Here is a 25,500-nt window from a genome sequence, read left to right as displayed (position 1 = left end):
GGTTTCCATACTCATATCAAATAAAGTAGAACTTCAAGTCAAATTTAATCAAAAGGGATAAAGATGGACATTACATACTGCTCAAAGAACCCTACACCAATAAACCATAACCATCATAAATATATATGCCCAAAACATTGATGCAGCTATGATCATCAAACAAACTCTTTTCAAGGTCAAGAGTCAAATTGACTACAACACAATAATCTTGGTTGACTTTAACAGACCTCTCTCATCACTGGAGAGATCTTCCAAATATAAGTTGAATAAAGAAACTATAGAACTCAATAGCACAATCAATAACTTAGACGTAACTGACATAAATAGACCTGCACCAAGTGCACATGCACTTTCTTCTCAGCAGCACATGAATCCTTCTCTAAAATAGACCATATAATGTGCCACAAAGCAACTCTTAGCAAATGCAAAAAGTTAGAGATACTACCATGCATTTTATTGGATCATAATGGAATGAAATTGGAAATCAACAACAAAATAAAAAAACAAAATTTTCTCCATCACTTGGAGCCTAAACAATATGCTACTTAATGAACAATGGGTTCCAGAAGACATCAAGGAGGAGATTAACAAATTCTTAGAAGTAAATGAGAACATAGACACAACATATCAAAATCTCTGGGACACTATGAAAGCAATACTAAAAGGAAAATTCATTGCATGAAGTTCATTTCTTAAAAAAAAATGTTAAAAAATAAATGACCTCACACTATATCTCAAAGCCCTAGGAAAAGAAGAAAAAATCAGTAGCAAAAGCAGAAGAAGACAAGAAATAATTAAAATTAGTGATGTAATCAATGAAATCAAAACAAAAGGAACAATTGAAAAAATTGAAAAAACAAAAAGTTGGTTCTTTGAAAAAATAAATAAAACTTATAGGCCCTTAGCCACGCTAATGAAGAGAAGAGAGAGCTCCAATTACCAGCATACATGATGAAAAAGGTAATATCACAACTGACACTACAGAAATACAGAGGATAATTAGAAATTATTTTAAAATCTTAAACTCCAATAAAATCGAAGGCATTGAAGGAATTGACAGATTTCTTAAGTCATATGATCTGCCCAGATTGAGTCAGGAAGATATAAACAATTTAAATAGACCAATATCAAGTGAGGAAATAGAAGACACCATCAGAGGCTTACCAACCACGAAAAGCCCAGGACCGGATGTTTACACAAGCGAGTTCTACAAGTCCTTTAAAGAAGAACTAATACCAACACTCTTCAATTTATTTCAGGATATAGTAGAATAGGCAGTCATTCCAAACTCATTCTATGATGCCAATATCACCCTGATCTCCAAACAAGGCAAAAACAAATCAAAAAAGAAAACTTTAGACCAATATGTCTAATGAACATAGATGCAAATTTCTCAATAAAATTCTGACAAATCTAATACAAAAACTTATTAAAAAGTTTGTGCACCATGATCAAATGGGATTCATCCCAGAGATGCAAGTTTGGCTCAACATACGGAAATCAAAAAATATAAATCACTACATCAATAGGCTTAAAGGTAAAAATCATATGGTCACCACAATAGACACAGAAAAAGCATTTGACAAAATACAATATCCAGTTAAGTTCAAAACACTAGAAAAACTATGGATAACAGGAACATATCTCAGCATTTTAAAGGCTATCTATGCTAATCCTCAGGCCAACATCATTCTAAACAGACAAAAATTGAATGCATTTCCTCTAAAATCTGGAACAAGACAGGAATGCCCTCTCTCACCACTTCTATTCAACATATTTCTTGAAACATTGGCCAGAGCAATTAGACAGATGAAAGAAATTAAAGGGATACACATAGAAAAAAAAGAACTTAAATTAGAACTCTTTGCTGACAATATGATTCTATACCTAGAAAACCCCAAAAACTCCACCAGAAAATTTCTAGAACTAGTAATTGAATTCATCAAAGTAGCAGTATATAAAATCAAAACCCATAAATCAAAGGCATTTCTGTATATCAGTGAGAATCCTCTGAGAAGGAAATGAGGAAAACTACCCCATTCATAATAACGTAAAAAAAAAAAAGATAATTGGGAATCAACTTAACAAAAGAGGTGAAAGATCTGTATAATAAAAACTACAGAAGCCTAAAGAGAGAAATCAAAGAAGACCTTAGAAAATGGAAAGATCTACCTTGTTCTTGGTTAGGCAGAATTAATATTATCAAAATGATTATACTACAAAAAGCACTATACAGGTTTAATGAATTTCTCATCAAAATTCCAATGACATTCCTCATAGAAATAGAAAAAGCAATCATGAAATTCATATGGAAAAATAAGAGACTCAGAATAGGTAAAGCAATCCTTACCAGGATAAGTGAAGCAGGTGGCATCATTATACCAGACCTTAAACTATACTTCAGAGCAATAGTATCAAAATCAGCATGCTATTCACACCAAATCAATCTTTTAGACCAGTGATAGAGAAAAGAGGACACAGGGACTAACCCCCAAAATTACAATTATCTTATATTTAAAAAGGTGCCAAAAACATGCACTGGAGAAAAGAGAGCATCTTCAAAAAATAGTACTAGGAAATCTGGAAACCCATATGCAACAATATGAAATTAAACCCTTATCTGTTACCTGCACAAGACTAAACTCAAAATGGATTAAGAACCTAGGAATGAAACCTGAAACTCTGTGCCTAATAGAAAAAAAAGTAGGCCCTAATCTTCATCATGTGGGATTAGGCCCCAACTTCCATAATAAGACTTCTATAGCACAAAAATTAAAAGCAAGAATCAATATATAGGGTAGAATCAAACTAAAAATTTCTTGTCAGCAAAAGAAACAATTTGTGAGGTGAGCAGAGAACCTACGTCCTGGGAGCAAATTTTACCCCTCACACATCAGGTGGAGCACTAATCTCTAGGATATATACAGAACTCAAAAAGCTAAGCACCAAAACAAAACAAAACAAAACAAAAAACAAACTCCAATAACCCAATCAACACATGGACTAAGGACTTGAAAAAACAATTCTCAGAAGAGGATATAAAATCAATCAACAAATATATTTGAAAAATATTTATCATCTATAGCAATTAGAGAAATGCAAATCAAAATGACTCTATGTTTGGGCTGTGGATGTGTCTCAAGTGGTAGCTTGCTTGTCTGGCATGCATGCGGCCTGGGTTGGATCCTCAGCACCACATACAAACAAAGATGTTATGTCCACTGAAAACTAAAAAAAATAAATATTAAAATTCTCTCTCTCTCTCTCTCTCTCTCTCTCTCTCTCTCTCTCTCTCTCTCTCTCTCTCTCTCTAAAAAAAAAAAAAAAAAAAAAAAAACTACTCTAAGTTATTATCTCACTCCAGTCAGAATGGAAGCTATTATGAAGACAAACAACAACAATGTTGGTGAGGATGTGGAGAAAAATCTACACTCATACATTCCTGGTTGGACTGCGAAATGGTGCAGCCAATATGGAAAGCAGTATAGAGATTCTTTGGAAATCTGTGAATGGAACCACCATTTGACTCAGTTATCCCTTCTCTTTGGACTATACCCAAAGGAATTAAAAACAGCATACAACAGGGACACAGCCACATCAATGTTCATAGCAGCACAATTCACAATAGCTAAACAGTGGAGCCAACCTAGATGCCTTTCAGTGGATGAATGAATTAAAACTGTGGCACATATACACAATAGAATTTTATTCAGCAATGAGAAAGAATAAAATCATGGCATTTGCAAGTAAATGAATGCCGTTGGAGAAGGTAATGCTAAGTGAAATTAGCCAATCCACAAATAAATAAATAAATAAATAAATGCCAAATGTTTTCCTTGATATAAGGAGGCTTACTCATAGTGGGGTAGGGAGGGGGAGCATGAGAGGATTAGATAAATTCTAGATAGGAAAGAGGAGTGGGAGGTAAAGGGAGGAGCAGGGGATTACAAAGGATGGTGGAATGTGATGGGCATCATTATTCAAAGTACATGTATGAAGATTTGAATTGGGGGTCAACATGCTTTATATGCAACCTGAGATATGAAAAAATTGTGGTATATATGTGAGATAAGAATTGTAATGCAAAAACCCTAGAAAGTAATTGTTTTAAGGCATGAATTGGTGTGAACATACTTAACATACAAAGGTATGAAAAATTGTGCTCTATATGCATAATAAGAATTGGAATACATTCCACTGTCATATATGTAAATATATAAAATCAATAAAAATTCATATGCCATTCAGTCACTACAGAGCCCTTCCAAGAGCAGAAGTTGCAATTTTTTAAAAAATTGCCTCTCATATATGAAGTATTAGAAGATTGTGCCATGAGAGAAAAACTTAAAAAGGTTTAAAAGTAATGCAAAGAACAATGCTGCAACACTATTTTTTAAAAGATGGATATTTGATTTAAAATTATTGAACCTGTATTTTATACCTCCTTATTAAAATTTTGAGAACAAGATACAATCATTCTGTGTCACATTACTAGGCAAACTGTTGAAGTACTGTTTTAAACCTCCCTGAATATAAAATTATCATGAAGGATGTAAAACCCATAATTTCCTTTTTTCTGTATGCATGTAATGAAATTGTAGATAGAAGTGTATTGCATAAAAAAATGAACAAAAGCTATACACTTTTACTATACAAAATTGCTGATGAAGAAATGTGTTCGTGTATGTGTGTGTGCGTGTGTGTGTGTGTGCGTGTGTGAAAGAAGATATCACAGGAACAAATGAGTTGAGGCTTTGAATTATATGATGTGTGCCACATGACCACAATGCAAATTTCGCAAATTTGATACTGTAAAAAAATTGATAACTGTTGTAATATCTGAGTAGTAAGTTTTAAAAAGGTTTTTAAAAACATGTCATCATGGACTAATTTTGGTTGTTACAGTCATCAATGTCAACCCACAAAATTCAGAGGTAAAAATTTTGTGTGATCGAAACACCAGTTGACAGATAAACTTAGAGCTTTATTCTATTCAGAGAAGGCAGATGCATTGGAAATCCTTATTTTTTTTAATACTGGAGATAATTGTATACCTATCAAAGTTTTTACAAATATGATTTTTTAATTCCCATTCTGGACAACAGTGGTCAACAGAATCATCAGTTGGCACCTTCATGGTGACCTCTCCATCACTTTGTCTCACTTGAACTGTTTTAATATTATGCTCTGCAGTAGTCAATAGTTTGTATTCAGCTAGTTTTCATTTAATGTGCCACTGCTCTGTCTTTGTGTTACACATTCTGTTGTGTTGATTTATTTACAATACAGGCTGTGCCATTATAATTTTAACTTTGTTGTGTTGGTTGAATAACTTGTAATACTTAAACACTTGAAGTGACAGTGAAAAACGATACCAGTATTTCTTTCAGCTTCATTTCGAATATATTTAACCTGAATATTTTGGATGTTTATCAAGGGTCTTTTATGAGGAAAGTAAATTTATGAAATAATAGAAGTGTACCATATATGAGTAATGTTGGCTTTGAACAAATTTTGAAAACTTAGTTGACAAAATATTGGATCACCTGAAAAGAAGCATGAAGTTTGAAATTTGAATGCCTTGGTTCTCAGTACTATCATTCTTTTTTCTTGTATATACTTTTTAGTTATCAATGGACCTTTATTTATTTATATGTGGCGCTGAGAATCGAACCCAGTGCCTCACATATGCTAGGCAAGTGCTCTACCATTGAGCTACAACCCTACCCCATCATTCTTTTTTTTTTAAATATTTTTAGTTGTAGATGGACTCAATGCCTTTATATATTTTGTTTATTCTATGTGGTGCTTAGGATTGAGCCCATGGCCTCATGTGTGTGAGGTAAGTACTCTACTACTTAGCCACACCCCAAGTCCCTGTATTATCATTCTTTATTGAATTTATTTCTTATTAAAGTATATAGTTTTAAGACATTTTTTACAGTATTATGTAACTTTTAGCATGGTTAGATTAGAGTGATGCTCATATGTTACCATAGAGCAGACATTTATATTTTGTCTACACTTTATTATATTAGTAGTTTTCATACACTATATATACAGCAACCAACCTATTTCCAATGAGAAACATGTCAATTAATGTATTTAAAGCCATCGTTACAAGTTTGTAATGTAGTTTTCCAACTGGTTTTATATGTATGTGAAATTACAAAAAATATTGTTCTTGATTGAAAAAAGGATATAAAATGTAAACCCACAATTTTTTATAAATGAATATTTCCAATTGTTTCTCATCCCTTTCTTATATTGGGTGTTTTGACTTGAGATTCAGTTGGATAATGAATGGATAAATTAATTAAAAACTTATGAAATTTAGTTGGGATTTAACTTAGCTTGTAATTTAATGATTTGATTCTTTATTGCATCTATTCACCCACATCAATAAATTAGTGAATGTTATAATACCAATCTAAAAAACAACCAAAGAAGCAAACTGAGGGGGGTATGAAAGGAGAGGAGTGATGGTGATGGAAGTCATCAGGTAAAAGCTTTGTAATTCATCAAGATCCGCCTCAGAAACCTATTCGTCTTATAGTGAGTGTGTTTTTAAAATTTGTTTTAATTAGTTAAACATGACAGTACAATGATCTTGACATATCATATTTTTTTAATAAGATGGGGTATAATTTCTCATTTTTCTGAGTGTACAGGTTTCAGAATCACATTGGTCATGCAGTCATGTATAAACATACAGTAATACTAATGTCTATTTTATTCTGCTGACCTTCCTTTCCCCCCTCCCCCTCCCCTCCCCTTCCATCACTTCTCTCTACCCAATCTAATGTGACACACTTTTTTTTTTCTCCTCACATCATCATACATGTATTCTGGATAATGATGAGGGTCTCCCCTTCCATCTTCCATGAAATTCCCCTTCTCCCTCCCTTTCCCTCCCACCTCTCTTCCCTAGTGTGTTTTATTTTACAGAATAAATTTAAAAAGCAACTGTTACCAAGTAAATATAATTTAATATAAAAATTTAACATGAAGTACTAATATTAAAATTATTAAACAAAGAACGTATAAATCTGCAAATTCTACACAATATAGACAGTTATGTCTTTTGAACCGAAAAACAAGCTCCTGGTTCGAGTCTTACAGGTTAATTTCAGCTTCTGTGCACTGCAGGTATCATTTCTCACGTGTCCCAGGGCCAAAATCTCCGCTCTCCCAGTGTCTTATGGGGTCTATAAAACAGAACAAGGTAAAAAGGTCACTTGGGATGAGTTGCTGGCCACAGAGAGTGGCCAGGACCACAATTGTCCTCAGAATATGCAAGATGAACTTGGGCCCTGATCTCTCCTGGGGTCTGGGCAGGGAGCACTGAGGCTGGTATGCTGCCCTCAGCTGAGAGTGTTGTCTGTGGGAAGAATGTCTATGAATGTCCTCAGGAGCAAATTCCCATGGACATTCACCTTCAGAACCTTCTGAGTCTGCTTCCCTAGAGAGTGAACATGAGGCAATGGGAAGGTTTCTCTAGGACATTTGGGTGTAAAGGCTGAGTAGCACACATCTGGGACCCTGAGGAGCAGCACCTGTGGTGACACAGGGTGGAGCAAGGACCCTGGCTCCTCCAGCGCTACCCTCTGTAGTGCCATTCTTCAGAGAGCGTCCTGAACTGATTTTAACCAAATTGTACCTTTCTTGCATGGCCATGGTCACATGCAACTATGGAACCTTCAGTGCACTAATTGGTTCTGATTGACTGCATAAAGTACAACAAAGAAACTTAAGAAAACAATGGAGAATATTTTGATCTTTGCTCTCCTTCCCATTCTTTCCAGACTCACATTTTCTTTTCCTAAACTGCTTTGTCACTTTTGCTGCATTGAGCCCACATATTAAATCAGAAGAGGGCCCCTGGAAACAATTCATGTTAGGGGACCTACATTCGAATTGTGTAATCTTAACCTAGGAAAGGAAGGGTAAATTCATGCATGCTCAGAGCCAGCAAAGACAGGAGAACCCAGCTATTTAATGGTCAGTAAAACAGAACCATATTGTTTGTGTCTCATGCATCATGCAACAACTCAGTATTTCTGATGCTCCCTACAACTCAAACTCAGTGTATGGGTATGCAGTACTGCTCAGCATGATTCAGTGATGTTGACTGTGGTGAAAAAAAAAACAGGGAGAGACTAAGAATGTTAGTTCAGAGAGATTTAAAAGACATTGAAGGTTCACGGACCTCAAATATCTGGATGAGGAAAGCACCTTTAGAAAAGTCATAAAATGTGGGAAAGATGAAACATGGAAAATCTACAGCCTTTACTTAAGAAAGAATAATTAAGAGAAACCAATAGAAAATCAATTACTTGCAGATTTCTGGTAGTTGTTTCCTCCTCCTCATCCTCTGAATCACTTTCTATATTTTCTCTGTGGACCATGGCCTTGATGGTGATGATGTGGCCTTAGAAAAAGGAAAGGCAGAGTTAAAGTCAAGTTAAAGTAAATGAGTTGCTCATTTTTCTGGTGTTCTAGAACCCACATTCAAAGCTCTCCATTCTTCCTCTTGTCTGCATTCCTGTCTCCTGGCCTCCATCACCTCACCTCTGCAATGAGAAATAGATCTAGCATTCCAAGAGGTCTTTTCCAGTTCACATTCTGCCACTGTACTTGGTAGGGATTCTGTGTCATCTTGTTCCTCCAAGAGGCAGCCATAGTCTCCCTGATTTTCTGAACTTAGGCTCTTAAAAACAAGCAAATTCAGATTTTCCTCCTAGTCCCAGGGCTTGGGAATTAGATGAAGAGGTTAGAAACATGTTCAAGGAGGAACTTCTCCCCATTCTTTTACAGGAGAGCACAGTGGCCTGTTCAAGGAGAACTGAAACAATTTTCTTTTAAGTCTCTCACATTTGAGAGTTTATTTTCAACCAGAAATAGACAAAACACAGAAGAGAAAGTGCTGCTCTAAAAAGAGAACATTCAGAGTGGAATTGTGACTTGATACTCACTGCTTATCACTAGTGAGAGCTTCAATTACAGGTTTTCAAAGTGCTTCTAAGAAAGTATGTCCTACTAGATTCTTTCCATTGTCTGTCAAACCTAAAGTGCAGATCTTATTTCTTTCATGCATGATGCAAAAAAATAATCAATAATGAAAGCCAAGCTACTTGATGTTTATTAGAGGCGAATTTAGGACAGAATGAGACTTAACATGGAAGATTGTGTTTAACTGGCAAAGCAAAAGCTGCCTTCTTATGAACAGGATGTCAGAAGGTCTACTAACTCTTATTTTTATGAAAATAACACATATTTCTGTTTATTTCTATTTTATTCCAATTGCTCATTTCCCACATGAGTAGGTGAACTCAAATCCTACCAGGACACATTTTCCATTTTGCCATACCCCAAGGGCTTTTCCTACCTGCAGGCTCTTCCTCATCACTGCTTGAATCATAATCTTTGTTCCATATCAAACCTTTAGAGACACAGACACCATCAACAGAGTTACTTAAGATTGACTCATACTTTCTTCTACACAATTAAGCTTATGATGGTTGCTAGGGTTGGATGTTTTTTATCCCACACTAGATTGTGTGATTGAGGCTTGGTTCTCAGTATGGCCACAATGAGATTTGTGAAATCTGTGTGAGGAAGGGTCTGCTTGGAGGTGTTGAGGACATTTGACAGTATGAGAGTCAGAAGTAAGAATATAGATTTCCCAAACCCTTGTTAGATCCTGTTATATAAGGAGAGCAAATGAATTATCTGATTCTTGCTGGCTTCCTGTCTCCCCATGTGATGTCTCCCTCCTGCACCTGCATCCCTGCTGACACCACCAATCATGCAATGCAGGTTAAAGGGTATTCACTAAAGCCAAGTGTTTGCCAGTGCCATGCTTTTGTATCTTCAGAACTGTAAGCTAAACATACCCACCTGTATAATTTATTCAGTTTCTGGGTTTCCTTATTAGAAAGAAAAACATAGTGATACTAATATTAATAGTCAGAATCATCCTCATCTCTGTTCTCAGTTCTCAGACCGTCTCTGAGTGCTGGGGAGTCAGAGGCCTCAAACAGGATGCTGCAAACAATTGCAAACCTTCTAATTAGAGAGTGGAGCTCTAAGGAGTCAAATTTTAACTACTTTCTTCCATTGGAACATTATTACTATCTCCTTGAAACAGACCAAGCTGACATGCAAACTGTAATACCAACAGTTTCAGGAATATAAATACCAGAATATATACTGTGCCAGCATCAGACCAGCTGCTCACAAGACAAAAGGAAATATTCTCTGCTTTATGCACATGGGTCTACTGGCCACTTTGAAAGTTTTGTTTTAAAATTAAAATAAAATTTAAAATACTGTTATTTTGGATGGCCAAGACCTAGAGTTCAAACATGAAGCAGGCAATAATTTTCTTCCCCTGGGTTTCTTTGGACAGCAGTTTGCTAGCATGTTTTCCCTCCTCATACTCCTCATTTATAAGTAGACTGTGGAGTCATGCAAAAGTGAAAAGTGCCATGAAAGCTCTGAGGGCCTGAGGAATCTACATAAACAAAGTCAACATTAAGATCCAGATGGCTCTGCACAAGGTCAAGCACATCTCACCTAGAGCTCATGAGATATGTGTTTGAAAAGCTTTGACACAATGCTATCTTCTTACCTTACCTACTGATTCTGGCTGTCCCTGGTCAGATCCTAGGTGGATACCTGGTTCATTGTAGAGCCCCACATGCTTGACAAGTGAGATCTTAGCATAGAGTTCCATTTATCAAATGATGACATGAACTAAGATGAAGACACTCTGCCCAGGGAGGAGTTCAGGGATGAGAAGGAATTATGACCACAGTGGTTCTGCCCTCACAGTGACCAGTCAGTGTCAGTATCTATGTATGTATGAATAGAAGTACCTGGAAAGCATTTGAGACTGACAGTATGAAGACCTATCATATATACTGTCAATGTGATACCTTGCAGGCCACACAGGGGGCAGCACAGATCTAAACTAGGGATCCGACACCACTGCTGCACTGAGCTGGACATTCACTAGAGAGCACCTTTTTCTCTGTAACTAGATGAGCTGCAGTTGTGCTGATCAGGCCCCATGAAAATGCATCCAGTTAAAACATTTTTCTACAAAGAAATGTCTACAAAAAGACCCAATAAGGTAGCTTTCAGTGTCAGTTGGAACACGCAAAGTTAGCCCTTCCTTAGCTACATTAACCTCTGGCCTGTGTATCTCCTCTGTCTCAGATACCCACCATAAGTGAGCATAATGTATTGGTGGACCTGAGGGTCCCTGTTAATGATTGGCCCTGTCCAGAAACTTGTGCCTAGAATGGGGATTAGAAGATGAATTCTGACACCTCTCACAGAAAATGTATATGAACGTGAAAATTTTTCATGAGTGAAGTGTTGTGAACAATTACATGCACTTACTAAATACAGGGCCTACTGAAAGGTGAAGTTTGCTATTAAACGAAGTTGCTACTGGTGCAGTGACAGGAATCAACCCGAGCTTTTTCCTTATAGAGTGTCGTGAAAATTTTCTGGGTTTTGATGGGATATGTTTTGCATGTTAATTGAGGTATTGGTGTGGAATGAACTGCACACATGGAAAGTTTACAGTTTGATCTATTTACACATATACAAAATCATGATTTAATCTAGATGGCTTTTTTTGTTTAAACACGTGGACATTGGCATCTTGGCATGTATATATCTAGAGAAACAACAAATGTGCAAAAATGAACACAAAGTCACACTCAGAATCATGTTGCATGAATGTACACAGAGACACATGTATAAAACTCTCATTGACCTAACCACTTTGCTCAACTCACTCAGGTGTTTCAAGGAAATATACAGAATGCCATAGATTTTTTTAAAATTAATTTTGACAGCAACCCCCTCACTTCTCATTCTCAAGGAGGTAGTGGAATCACTGAGACTCTGCACTCAAAAGGAAGGAAGACTCTCTGACTCATGGCATCATCTACATTTTGCAACAAAAAGAGAGTGAGGCCAGGATACATACCAATTATGAATCCTCTTGAATCCTCTTGTAAATCCAGAAAAGGGTCACTATGAAGATCAAGCCATTTCTGTGCTGTGTGCTCAAGTCTTTTGTTTACTTGGTGACATTAGAAAATCCAATGAGAATGTGGGCAAATCAAGGGAACACATAGCAAATACACTCTCACCAAATGACACAAGATTTTCTAGGGAATTTGTGTCACAGGTCTATATTAGGTGATAATTAAGGAATTCGATGGCCAGGAGGGAAAACCACAGCCAGGCACAAAGCTTGTTATCATACAGTGTGTAGTTGATACTGTTAATTGTTAATGTTGCCTTCAGTGATGTCTTATTTGGCAACTGACACCCCGGTGAGAATCTGCACACTCAGGAAATTGTGTATGTCATCTCAAGGAAATCATACCATATTACAAGAGAAACTAAAGAGCAACACTTGGATTTTAGAGGAAGATAAGCAACCTTACCATGGCTTTTGATGGGGTCTCTCGATTCATGCTTTCTCCAGGAATGAACTCCACCATGCCATTTGGGGGAACTAGGAGGATGCAAAATAATGATTAGTATACTGATTTATTGCTTATGAATAGTTCAGGGCATTTCTTGATATGGACATCAGTGAAAATATACAGCAAAGAAAAGAAGAAGAAGAAACGAGAAGCACAGCCTTTGGGTTTCCAGTAGATTGGAACCAGGTGTGATATGTGTGTTTCTTATTTTGTACCTTTAGAGGTATGTTTGTCTCTAGAGATGACCACTGAGGCCACTTTAAAAGTATGCAAATATTTCACATCTCTGTAGGAGATTAGTTATTACTAATATATTGTAATCACCTGCAATGTGTTATATCGCTAAGTGATGTATACAGTTCCCTATCCCAAAGCGTCACCATCAGGATAATTTCCTGAATTTTTAATGCTTCTTTCACTTACAGAGTGAAGATCCTGTACTTTTGGCTCAGCAACATCTCTATCTACAGAGAGGGCCTAGTAACCACAACTTTACATTTGGGTGTCATGAAGTGGGAAGAAATTATATCAAACAAATCATGCATTAGTGTGGGTTTTTATTTTTAGAAAATGGATGCTTGTTCTGGGCATGTTAGAAGAGAATTTCTGAAGAAGCTCCCATAGCCTCACAAACACATACACAATTATTACACATGGACATGCTCAGAGATACCACCCCATGCTCATTCATATAAATGCACACCACCCAAAAGACAGCTGTTTCAGGATCATGGTAGATAACCACAATTCTTCACTGGATTATCAATTTGTCACCATATCCCAATCCTCATTTTCAAACAAAATCTAAATCCAGGATAACTTTTTATATAGAAACAGGAAGAAATGTCTGACCTATCTAAATACAGAGGTTTTCCTCAGCATGTTAGGGAGTTGAGAGTACTTACTTTGCTCTTTTTTTGCAGAGGCTACCTGTAGTTACAGAAAGGAAGACAGTGTGAGCAGGAGATCATTTTCTCAAGTCTACTGTTGGCTATGGTGACATTAGTTAACTAGATGGGAAACAGCAGTTGGGGCAAAGATCACAAAGTAAGGCAGAGGGCATTTGTGAAAAAACATGAGCTTTGCATGAGGGATTTCTAAGGTACAATTTGATGACATGCACAAAATTCTTTTTCTATCAGGGAAAAGTGCCACTGAAGAAAATGCTAACTACAATCATTTGACAATGGTTGTTCTCATATGTGAATGTCATTTTGAGTCATTCTCACAGGGAATAGATGAGCAGTTGTAATTCTACCACCTATGAGTCACCTATAATGAACACTGTCATATTTTCATGCAGGAATTTGAATTAAAAGGAATAAAACAACACTTATATCTTAGACAAAGAAGGGTCACATTACCTCAGCAATATAATTTTGTTGGTCTCCTCCCGAATCAATAGATACCAACTCCATTATGACTTGATAGCAATCTAGGGAAATATTGAGTAACTGTCAGTATATTTGTTTGCTGAAGAAACACTCCAGGGGCTTCCTAACTTTGGACATGGGTCTAGAGTGTATGGAGATGGTTGTTTAACACACACAGGCTCAATTACTGTTGGAACATGGTTGTTTCTGAATGGCAAGAGAAGGAGCATACCAGGAAAACAAACAAAGTAGATAAAAAATTGAAGGAACTACAATGAGAAATTAAATATTCTACTGTTACACTAGAAGGTTTCAGCATTCCTTTATAACACTTGACAGATCCATCAGGAAGTAAAGAAAAAGTATACTTTTGAATCAATCGTTTCTGTTATGGGTCAAATTACCTCCATGCAAATACATGTTTAAGTTCTAAACATGGTTAAGTTAGAACTTAAACAGTACCTCCAAATTTTACTGGGTTTGAAATGAGAATCATTGTGATCTTAGCAATTAAATGTATCCTCTTTGAACAGGGTGGACCCATTCTCCAAATAGGGCATCTGTTCTCATGAAGATGGGGGACATTAATGAGAGACTAATGCATTGTGATGATGCAAGCAGAGTGTAAAGTGCTGCAGTTGAAAACCAAGCAGATCAAGGATGGCCACCAAACCAGTAACAGTTAAGAATGGGCAGAAAAAATCCTTCCTTAAAGTTTTCAGAAGTAACATGTTTCTGCTAACAGGTCAATGTGGGATTCCTAGGGAATAGAGCTCTAAGATAGTACACTTGCATCACTTCAACCCAAGAAAGCTGGTAGTTAGACATGGCAACCCTAGGAATTTCCCAAAACCATTATCAATCACATAGATCTATTTGGCATTTGTACAAATACTTCATACAACAGTGAGAGAATAAATTTTTTTTTCAAGTTAACATGAGTTATTCATCAAGATAAAATATATTTTGGCCCAAAACATTCCTTGTCATGTTGAGAAATTGTGCAAATTTGCTGTCAGGAGAAGAGAAGTTGGCAAATTGGAGGAAGGATGCACCCACGACAGTTCTTCAGTGCCAGACTTAGAAGGCAAGAAGACTGCTTCTCAGTGAGAGGGGAACTAAAGGAAGTCACCAAAACTTAATAGTGAATGGAAAAAAATCATACAGGCATATAAAGTCAAAAACTCAAGCAAAAGAAATAATACATTACAAGACAGAAGCAAATTTAAGGTAGAGAGAACCTTTATTTCTTGCAGCTCCACAACCTGTAATGCAAACAGCGTGAATACTCCTTCCTCTAAGGTGGGCAAAAGAGGGGTTTCACTAAAACTCAATAGTGGACACTCAGGAAGTCTTAGAATATCAGAAACTTGGCTACATTAAACAAAGACAAAAAAAGAAAGTACATTGGGTCCAAGCTGATTGTGGCAGCAGCAGCAGCAGCAGGAATAGTGGCACAGCTAGATCACAGAAAGAGGGAAAATGCACAGAAACAAAATAGACAGATTCAGTGTGAAAATCCTGAGATCATAGAGGCAACGTTTTCTTGGCTGAAGAAGAGGCTTCTTTGCACTGCACACTCTACATGAAGGGAGATCTGTGATTTCTGCTGTCCCAAGAGAGGAAGGCAGGAGCCACCTTGACACAGCCAAGCTGATACTGCCACTGCAGGAGCCAGGAGCTGGGAGATCTGAGCAGGTAGGCACACATGGACCTGATAGGCACCTGCCACAGCACCTAGGCTTTGCCTGGCTGAACTAGAGCAAAAGGCATGGAGAGCATTCTCCCCAGGGGAACTCAAGTCAGAGATGGGCAGGAAAGCTCTGGTCCTTTCCTCCTTGAGTCTGGTGCCTCCCAGGACCAGCTGAAGGGGACTGAGAATTTGAAGGAGCTGGTGTAAAAATGGGCTGCTGTGAATAGCTGCCCAGACCATAAGCCCAGGAAGCATGGAAAGGTTGCTCCACAGGCAGCACAGTGGGTGGGGGAAGCTGACTAGCACACCCAGAGTTGGAATTAAGAACAAGGTTCATAAAATAGATGTAGAAAAGCTAATGATTAAAAAGGAGAAACAATTCATTTCAAAAACAAAGGAGAAACCTGGAATAGAAGGAACTTAGTTTCAATATTACAAAAGCCATAGATGAGAAATTCAAAGCACATCAAACTGAACAGAGATAAAAATGAATGGTCTTCCTCAAATATAAAGAACAAGAAAAGAATGTCTACTTTTGCCAATTTTATTCAATGTATTTTTCTGAAGTAATGTCAGCACAATCAGGCAAAAGTAGGAAATTAATAGGATGCAATAAGAAAAATTCAAATTGTCCACATTACCTGGTGACATGATTCTATATTTAGAAGGCCCACAAAGTTCACCAGAAGAATTCTAGAACTAATAAATTTAGCAATGTAGCAGGATAAAAGATCAACACAAATAAATCAATATTGTCAGTGTACTCCAACATTGATGCAACTGATATAGAATTCAAGAAAACCATTTCTTTTATAATAATGTGAAAAAGGCCCTGGGGATAAACCTACCAAATAGGATGTAAGATCTCTACAACAAAAACTATAGAACACTGAAAAAAAATGGAAGAAGACCTCAGAAGGGGCAAAGAAGTTCTGTGTTCTTGAATAGGCCGAATTAATATAGTCAAAGTGGCCATAATATCAACAGAAATATCCAGGTTCAATGAATTCAATACAATCCCCTTCAAACTACAAATGATATTCCTTACAGTATTGAAAAACCAACCCTGAAATTCATTTGAGATGATGATAACAATAGTAATAATAATAATAATTGTTATATTAATTATTATATTTATTATTTTTTAATAATAATAACAATTACTTAGCAAAGCAATTCTGAGCAAAAACATGTAATAACCAATCTTATATTTTACTACAGAGATGAGTAGCAAAAACAGTATCTTATTGAACTGAAAATAGATATGAAGATCCTTGAATAGAATATACCACACAGAGACAGCCCCCCTGATACTACATCCACCTGATACCAGACAACAGCACCAAAATATAGGTTAGAGAGGAGATTATGGTTTAAACCAATAGTGCTGGGAAAACTGTATAAGCATAGAAATACCAGGAAGGAATAGGAGAAAGAAAGTACACTGACACAATGTTGGTGGGTCTGTAAATTATTATGACAACTCTGGAAAGAGTTGTGCAGATTCCTGAAATGCCCAAGAGTGGAACTCATAGGACTCAGCTATTACACTCCCTCCCTGCTTATTCTATAGAACTACAAGTCAGCATACTATAGTGATACAACCACTTCAATGTTTGTAGCATTCACCATAAATACATTGTATGATCAACCCAGATGTCCATCAACAGTTGAAAGAATTAAGTGCACAAAATTAAAAGGTAACTAGATATTTACTTCTGGAGCTATAGCACTGCTGAATGACTCAAAGCATGTCAATTTGTACAAGTTAAGTAAAAGAAGAATTGGAACTCTGAATCAAGTAGAATCATTATTGCAGAATGGACACAATTTCAGGATTTCCACAGTACCTTCGTTAGGCTTATCATTTGGCACAACACTGTTTGGTGGCCAGAGGCGGACTCCTCTGGAACAAGGCCTGTGTAAGTCTTCTGAGTTTGGGGGTTTCTTCCAACATGGGAGACAACAGCCTGGGAAATGTAATAAAACAGAGCTGCTGACAAGATGCTAGTAAGAAAACACAGGGCCATCAATAATAATTCAAATAACAGTTCAACAAGTTTTAATTGATAAGTGATCATTGTAAATATCTGGGGGTATAATTTGAGCTTTGAATTCAAGTATATATTTATACACTAATAGCTTTCCAAGCCTTTTCCTAGATCCTGCAGGGCCAAGGGCCAGAGACTTATCTGCCTAGATGTAACCACCACTAACTCTAACCTGTGAACCTCCACCAATGGATCCTCCCCCTGTAGACCACTGAGGCCCTCGTTTCCTCCATTATCAGACATCCACTCCACTGACCTCAAGGCACTGTCCTTTTTGCCTCCTTCCCAGTAGTCCCCAAACACCTGGGATCCTGTAGTCATCAACCAATTGGAAACTTTTCCTGAAATCTCAGTCCTCTTTTCTTTACAAATGTCTTGATTTAGACTTCTCTAACATTATTTTTAGATGTTCTTATACATTGAGATGGGTTTGGTTTCTAATTGCCCTGTCATGGGATATATATTGCCTTACTTAGCATCCATATACTCTCACTTTATTTCTTCATTTCATGAAAGCAAGGTGGGTGTCCTCCTCCTGTAATTCACTTTAAGAGCACACATGTTATTGGCATTAGGAATGGTTCATTTTCTAAATTTAGAAAAACATTTTCAGTAACCAGATCAATAGAACAAGCAAATATATGAATTGAGTGATAAAACAATATCACCAAATACTTCAATCTCAGGAGAGAAGATTCAGTGTTGAAGATGAAAACATCAAGAGGAAAATATATTCAGTAAACATTAACTGCCCTTTGAAGAAACAGCCTTGAAAATATCACTGACAACATACCTTCCCCGCAGCAGTTTAGATTTCCCATGGTCGACCAAGAACTCAAAACCTCCCTAGTCTTCTCCAACCTTAACTAACACCACCTCGCTCACCACACCAACTGAGTGAAAATGGAAGGTAAGATGTGAATCCCACATTACCATGGTGACTGGACAACATGGAACTTTCATTGTGAGCACATGCTACATTCTGAGCTGCTACTGTTCTCTTAGTAAGTATATTTTCATGTCCAAGTGTGTTGTTGAATAGTTTGTGAATTGCTTCAAAAACTGAAACCTAGTCCCACATATTAATATTTCTTGTTTATGAAAATAAGTTAAATTAGGAAAAAAGGATTTACTCCCAAAAGCTATCTATGCTAAATCCAAGGCCAATATTATTACTAAATGAGAAAAAGAGAAAACATTCCCTCCAAGGTTAGAAACAAGACAGGGATGCCCTCTCTGAAACTCTAGTCAGAGCAATCAGACAGATGAATGTAATTAAAGTGATTTGCATAGAATATGAACTCAAATCATTACTATTTGATGATGACATACTTCTATATTTAGAAGATCCAAAAAATTCCTCCAGAAAGCTTCTAGAACCAATAAGTACATTCAGCAAATTAGGATATAAAATCAATACCCATGAATCAAATGCATTTCTATATATAAGCGATGAATCCACAGCAAGAGAAAGTAGGAAAACCTCCCCATTGACTCTAGATTCAAATAAGTCGAATACTTGGGAATCAATCTAACAAAAGAAGTACAGGACCTCTACAATGAAAACTATAGAACACTAAGGAAAACAATTGAAAAAGATCTTAGAAGATGGAAAGTTTTCTCATGCTCTTGGATAGGCAGAATTAATATATCCAAAATGGCCATACTACCAAAACTTTTACAAAGATTTAATGCAATTCCTATTAAAATCGCAATGACATTCTTTTTTTTTAATTGAAAGCACCAGGCAAAGGCTAATGCTCTCCCACATGGGGTCTTTCCCCTGGGGTCTCTCCTGACCCTCTTTTTGGCTTTGGCTTATGCTTTCACTCAGGGAAGTCTTTCCCTGTGGACCTTCAGGACCTTCTTTTTGCTTGGGGCTTTTTCTATCTCCCAGGTTGCATATGCCTGGGTGGTTTTCAGGATATTCTGCCTGGCCCCAGCAACTCAGGCAACTCTGGACAAGGGAACTTTGGGAATTCTGGACATACCGGTAACTCTGGACACATTGAAGAGCCATTCCCTCCCGGCACTCCACTGGAGCCCACAAGCCAGGTGTTGGTGACTAGACTAGGCACCTGGGGTGCAACTGCTGCCACTGTTGGGGCTGTTGCTCCTGCTGATTCTGATTCCATTACTACAGGGGCTTGTAGAGATGTTGAGTATGGGCATCCCACTAGGACTGTGTATATTCATGGTATATTTTTTCCCAACCTTTCACCTTCAGCTGGGTATGTCTTTTTCAATCAGATGTGTCTCCTGGAGACAGCATATTGTTGGATTTTTTTTTAATCCACGTTAGCAGCCTATGTCGCTTTATTGGAGAGTTTAAGCCATTAACGTTTAGAGTTACTATTGATATATGGTTTGTAATTCCAGCCATGTTTGATGATTTATCCTTTTTTTAAATTTAGTTTGTTTCTCCATGATTAGTGGCCCTCTGTCTTCACTGAGGCACTTCCCACTGATGGTTTTGGTTATTGTTTTTCATTTCTTCCTCGTGTAGTGTTTTGCTCAAGATGCTTTGCAATGCTGGTTTTCTGGCTGCAAATTCTTTTAACTTTTGTTTATCATGAAAGATTTTTATTTTGTTGTTGTACCTGAAGCTTAATTTTGCTGGATACAGAATTCTTGGTTGGCATCCATTGTCTTTCAGTGTTTGAAATATGTTGTTCCAGGATCTTCTTGCTTTCAGCTTCTGTGATAAAAAATCCATTGTTCACCTTATTGGTTTACCCCTTAATGTAATCAGCCTCCTTTCTCTTGTAGCATTTAATATTTTTTCTTGTTTTGTATATTGGATATCTTCATAACAATGTGTTTTGGTGTTGGTGTACTGTGATTTTGTATGCTCAGTGTCCTGTATGCATCTACAATTTGTATATCCGTTTCCTTTTTTATTTCTGGAAAGTTTTCTGTAATTATTTCATTCAGCAGGTTACTCATTCCCTTGGTTTGAACCTCTATACTTCTTCTATCCCAATGACTCTTAACTTCGGCTTTTTTATGTTATCCCATATCTCTTGGATGTTTTTCTTGTGATTTTTTTTACCAGCCTTTCTGAGTTGGCTAGACTCTTTTCAAGATGATATATTTTTTCTTCATTATCTGACGTTCTGGTTTCTACTTACTCCACTCTGTTAGTGATACTCTCATTTGAGTTTTTTATTTGGTTTATAGTTTCCTTAATTTCTAGAATTATTTTTGATTTTTTTAATAATCTCTATCTACTGATAAAGATGCTTAACTTCTTATTTTATCTGTTTATGTAATTCATTTGCAATGTGTTCTTTAACTGTTTGAATTTGCTGTCTCATATCCTCTTTAAGGTTCCATTGCATCTGTCTAAGGTATTCCTTGAGTTCTTTATTTGACCATTTTTCTGATTACTCTAGGTCCTCCTGAGTATTTAGGCTGTCCTGCATTGTTTGTACTCCTTTAAACTGCCCTTGCTTTTTCATGCTGCTCATGTTACTTCTTGTTCTGTTTGACTGCTGAGTTACTGTTTACTCCTATAAATTTATTTGATGCTTGGGAGGAAAGCTATTAGAAGGGAACTGAAGAAGTCACTAAAGAGAATGAGAGTAAGCAGGTAGAATTCAAGGAAGGGGGAATAAGAGAATTGAAAAGAAATGAAAAGATAAAAGATGAAAAAAAGAAAATTAAAAAAATTAAAAAAATAAGAAAAAATTAATATAAAAAAATTAAAAAAGAACAACAAAAATGAAATGAAAAAAAAACCCAAATTAAAAAAAAATTAATAAATGCAGTCTTAGAGTTTGATTAACTTCTCCTCCAGTAGGTGGCGCTGTGCCCACTGGGCCATGCTTCTCCTCTCAATACGCGGGAACCAATCACTGTGCAGCAGCTACTCCTCTCAGACTGGGTGGGTCTCTAATCCTGAGTGCCTAGGGCCTTCTCTTGTGTCTAGTCACTTCCCCACTTTTCCTCAAGCCAGGCCCTGCTCACCGGTGACGCTCACCACAATACTGGCTACACGCCAGGTCTGCTGCTTCAGGGAGCCCTGTTTTCATGAATGACTGGGCTCACTCTCCCTGTTTGCCCTTCCCTCAGACCCTAAGTTTGTAGAGCTTGGGGCTGAGAACCCTCAGCTAATTTTGCTTGACCTCCTGTAGCCACGTTCCCGGTAGCTGGTGCAAGAGACCTCAGTTGTCAGCACTGGTGGGAGCGGTAGCCGGGAGTTCAGTGCTGCAGTTCCCGCGCCACTCCTTATTGCCTCGGTCTGGCTATCGCGCTCATGGGAGAGCTGGGAGGGGCCCTTAAGGTTTCCCCACTGTGTGGAGAGGGAAGGCTAGGGGATTACACACCTGTCACAGCTGGTTTCAATGAAGTTATCTCCTCCACTGCATTCTGGTGACGTCAGTTATCTGCCATGGTGGTATCCCATGCAAATGGTGACAGTTCGTTCCCTTTGCTGGGTCACCAATGCAACTGGTGGGTCCTGACTGTCTCTCCCAAGCCCCGTTTCAATCCTGTGGCTACTACCTATAAAGGCTCGGTTTGGCATTAACCTCCATAGCATCAGAAGGGCCGACCAGCTGTTTCAGCGGGATCGTTTAGTACTGAGTCATAGCTGTTTGTCTGCAGGAAGCAGGCGAACCAGAGCTTGAATTCAGCCGATCCGGGCTTGTTGTGTGTTCTGAGAGGCCCAGACTGTTCTCCCCAGATCCATGTCAGCTCAGCATTGCCTTGTGATCCTCAACAAACAGGGGTTTACGACTCCCTGTGCCTGCGTAGCTGAAGAAGTCAGAGACTTGATCTCTCTGCGCCCGCCACCATGTTGGATCTCCTGTTTTTTTTTTTTTATTTTTAATCTTTTGTTCCCTAAGGATGATTTTAGCTGAGCCCTGGTTTACCTGGAGGGGAACAGGACACCCAAAGTCTTATCATCTACTGAGTTTTACTATGTCTTAAATGCAGACTTGGCAAATTGCAAGGAAATAGGGAGGGCCTGATCACAAGGGTGATGCCTGCCAATCAGATAAGCTGAGGTGCTCAGAACCCTGTAACTCTAGAACCTCCTCTGCTTGAAAAGCCTCTTAATGTCCCATTAGGATTCTGCAGCCTTAGCAATTGCAGGCTTATGGGGGTGACAAAAGTGCTCTTTTCCACCTGCTAAGCTGCAATGAAATGCTCCACCAGTTCCCATAGCACACCATGAAGCTGCCTCAGGGATACCCAGTTGAATGGCACAGGAGACACTGGAAGCAAGAAAGGCAAGCCCCTCCTGCTGCCCTCACCACTGAGAACCAGGGCGCTGGAGTCAGCCACAGATGCCCATCACTATTCGAAACTCTCAGGAGCTGCGCTGCCAGATGCCTGAAAAAGCATCCAAATGAATCAGGCAGACAGAATCGCATTTTTCATGAGAATTTCTGCCTCTGTGAGTCCATGAACACCATGCACACAAGCTCATCTAAGTCAATCCTACAGGACTCAGATGATCCAGAAATCTCCCTCTTAGGAGTTCTGCAACCATTCAGTGGACGAGCATCCTGCAGCACCTCCTCTGCATGGAGGGGAGTGGAGGCTGGGCCTGCGGTTCCCAGCCCAGAATCAAAACGCCACAAAGAACAGGCAGAAGTTTCCTGTCTTGCCTGATGGCTTGGCCTCCTTGCTTCCTCCCCACTCAGGCCCAACACTTTCATATTCCTCCTCTGCTCAAAACTCCCCCAGGGCTCCCGTCTTACCCAGACTGAGAGCCAAGGACCTCAGCAGCCACAAGGCTCTGCATGGTGGGCCCTGTTCTTTCCCTGAGCTCATCGTCACTCCCCTTCACTCTGCTCTGGGTTCATCGGCCTCCTTGCTACTGTCTCTTCACAGATGCTGATCATTCTGCCAGGAACACCCTTCCTGCAGATGTCCACATCCCCCCTTCCCTCAGCTCTCAGGTCAGATGTCAGAGAGGCCAGCCCCGACCACCACCTCTGCTGAGCCCTTTTTTTTTTCTCTCCAGCCTTTGTTTCCCCCATGGTACTTGGTACCTTTGTATACATTATTTATCTACATGTCACCACACTGGGTTGTGCACTCAATGAAAGCATGTGAGTAAGCGCTCAGTCTGCATCATCTGGAACAGGGCCTGGAACATAGTGTATGCTTAATAAATATTTATGGAAGGAAGAAAAGGAGGGAGAGAGAAAAAGGGTTTATTTTCTGATCTAGCTGATAATGTCCACCCCTGTTCTTGCAATCAGTGGGACATCCTGAAGGACAGCTCTAAGTGAACCCTCCCTTGTTCTTACATCTTCTCTAGCTCCCTGCTACCTGCTGAGTGAGCACAAGTGCCGCAGCCTGGCCTTCAAAGTCCTGCACAGACTGGGATGAATGGGCCCTCCTGCCTCACCTCCTTCCTCTGCATGTACCCAATGCCAAGCCGTGTGCCCTGGGACCTGCCCAAAATTTTCTAGCAAATGTTCTACTACTAAGCAACATCCCAGCCCCCTTTTTGTACTCTCATGGTGGCAAGTACCTGCTGTAGTTATCCTTGTAATTAATCTCAAGAATCTTCCAGGGTCTCTCTTATCCAGTAGACTGTTGGCTCCAGGAGGGGAGGGGTAGAGCCTGTCAGGTCCATATGCTGTATCCATAGAAATCCTTAAAATAATGTTTGACACAGAGTCCTAGAGAAGATAATGGACTTGGGCAGAGTTCTGAGGGAACCTGTGGCACAACTGGGACCAGGACAGGAGCCAGAGTTTCCAAGATGCTTTGCTGACACTCTCCTGCATGCAGCTTCCCTCCTCAGTTGGACCAACCTGCCATTTCCTTACAAACCAGGGCTGAGCGGAAAACCTCTGGGACTTTATGAGGGATCCAGATATCTTGCACATTTCCTTATTGAAAAATACTAGAATGTGCAACCAGACCTAAAGCTGACACTTAAAACAAAAGAAGACCACGCCCCCCCACACACACATACATGCACACACCCTGGGCAGGGGGCAATAACAGGCCCCAGCCTCTAGAGTGCTGTCTCCCTCCCCACAGGTGGGGCTCCTCAGTGGTGCTAAGTGTAACACCACATGCTGCCACCCCTAACACACACCCATGTGCACATACACAGAGACATAAAACCACACCCATGCCCACTCAGGACCAGGATGGCCCACAAGGCCTACAGCCAAGCCAGATCTTGGGCTGACAATTCACAAGATGCAAACATGGCTGCAACGGGGTGCCAGGCTGAGTGATGGAGTTGGTGGGGTGACAAGAGAGGGGCAACACACACACACACACACACACACACACACAATACAGTAATAGCCTTATTCATTCACATCTACTTGTGCATCACATAAACACAGACTCGCAATAACAGTTCACACAGATTCACATACAATGCCAAGAAATACACTTGGACATCTCCAGACAGATGCACATTCTCATATACACTTGCTCCAGCCAGAAGTACACACACACAAACACACACACACAGAGCCATGTGTACACCCACATGCTCACAGTCTGGGCATGTGAATGCTATCCTTAGCCTCTAACACTATTAATGCTCCCCACCGCTACAGGGACCTTGGAGGTGACGGGCTATGAATCCAGAGGTTGGACTAAGCTCCAGTCTGGCCCAAGGGAGAATGAAAGGACAGAGGGGCATCTGAGGCCTGTCATCCTCTCTGTGGGGAGGCTGGGATGATAGGACCCATCTGCCAAAGGAGCAGTCCACAGACCCTGATCTGGGACCCTTAGGAAGGGGCCTCCTTGCTCCTGAAGTTGGCTCCAAGAACTGGGAATGTGGGGAGTTTAAGAGGGAGTCTTTTTTCCCCAAACTGAGCCTTTTCCCTTTGCTGAAGGCTGGGGCCTCTTTGGCAGCCCCATTCAACATCCTCCCA

This window comes from Ictidomys tridecemlineatus, chromosome 2, assembly GCF_052094955.1.
Source record: "Ictidomys tridecemlineatus isolate mIctTri1 chromosome 2, mIctTri1.hap1, whole genome shotgun sequence".
In the NCBI taxonomy this organism is placed as follows: Eukaryota; Metazoa; Chordata; class Mammalia; order Rodentia; family Sciuridae; genus Ictidomys; species Ictidomys tridecemlineatus.
The sequence above is the reverse complement of the archived record's forward strand: the minus strand, read 5'-3'. Positions refer to the sequence as shown.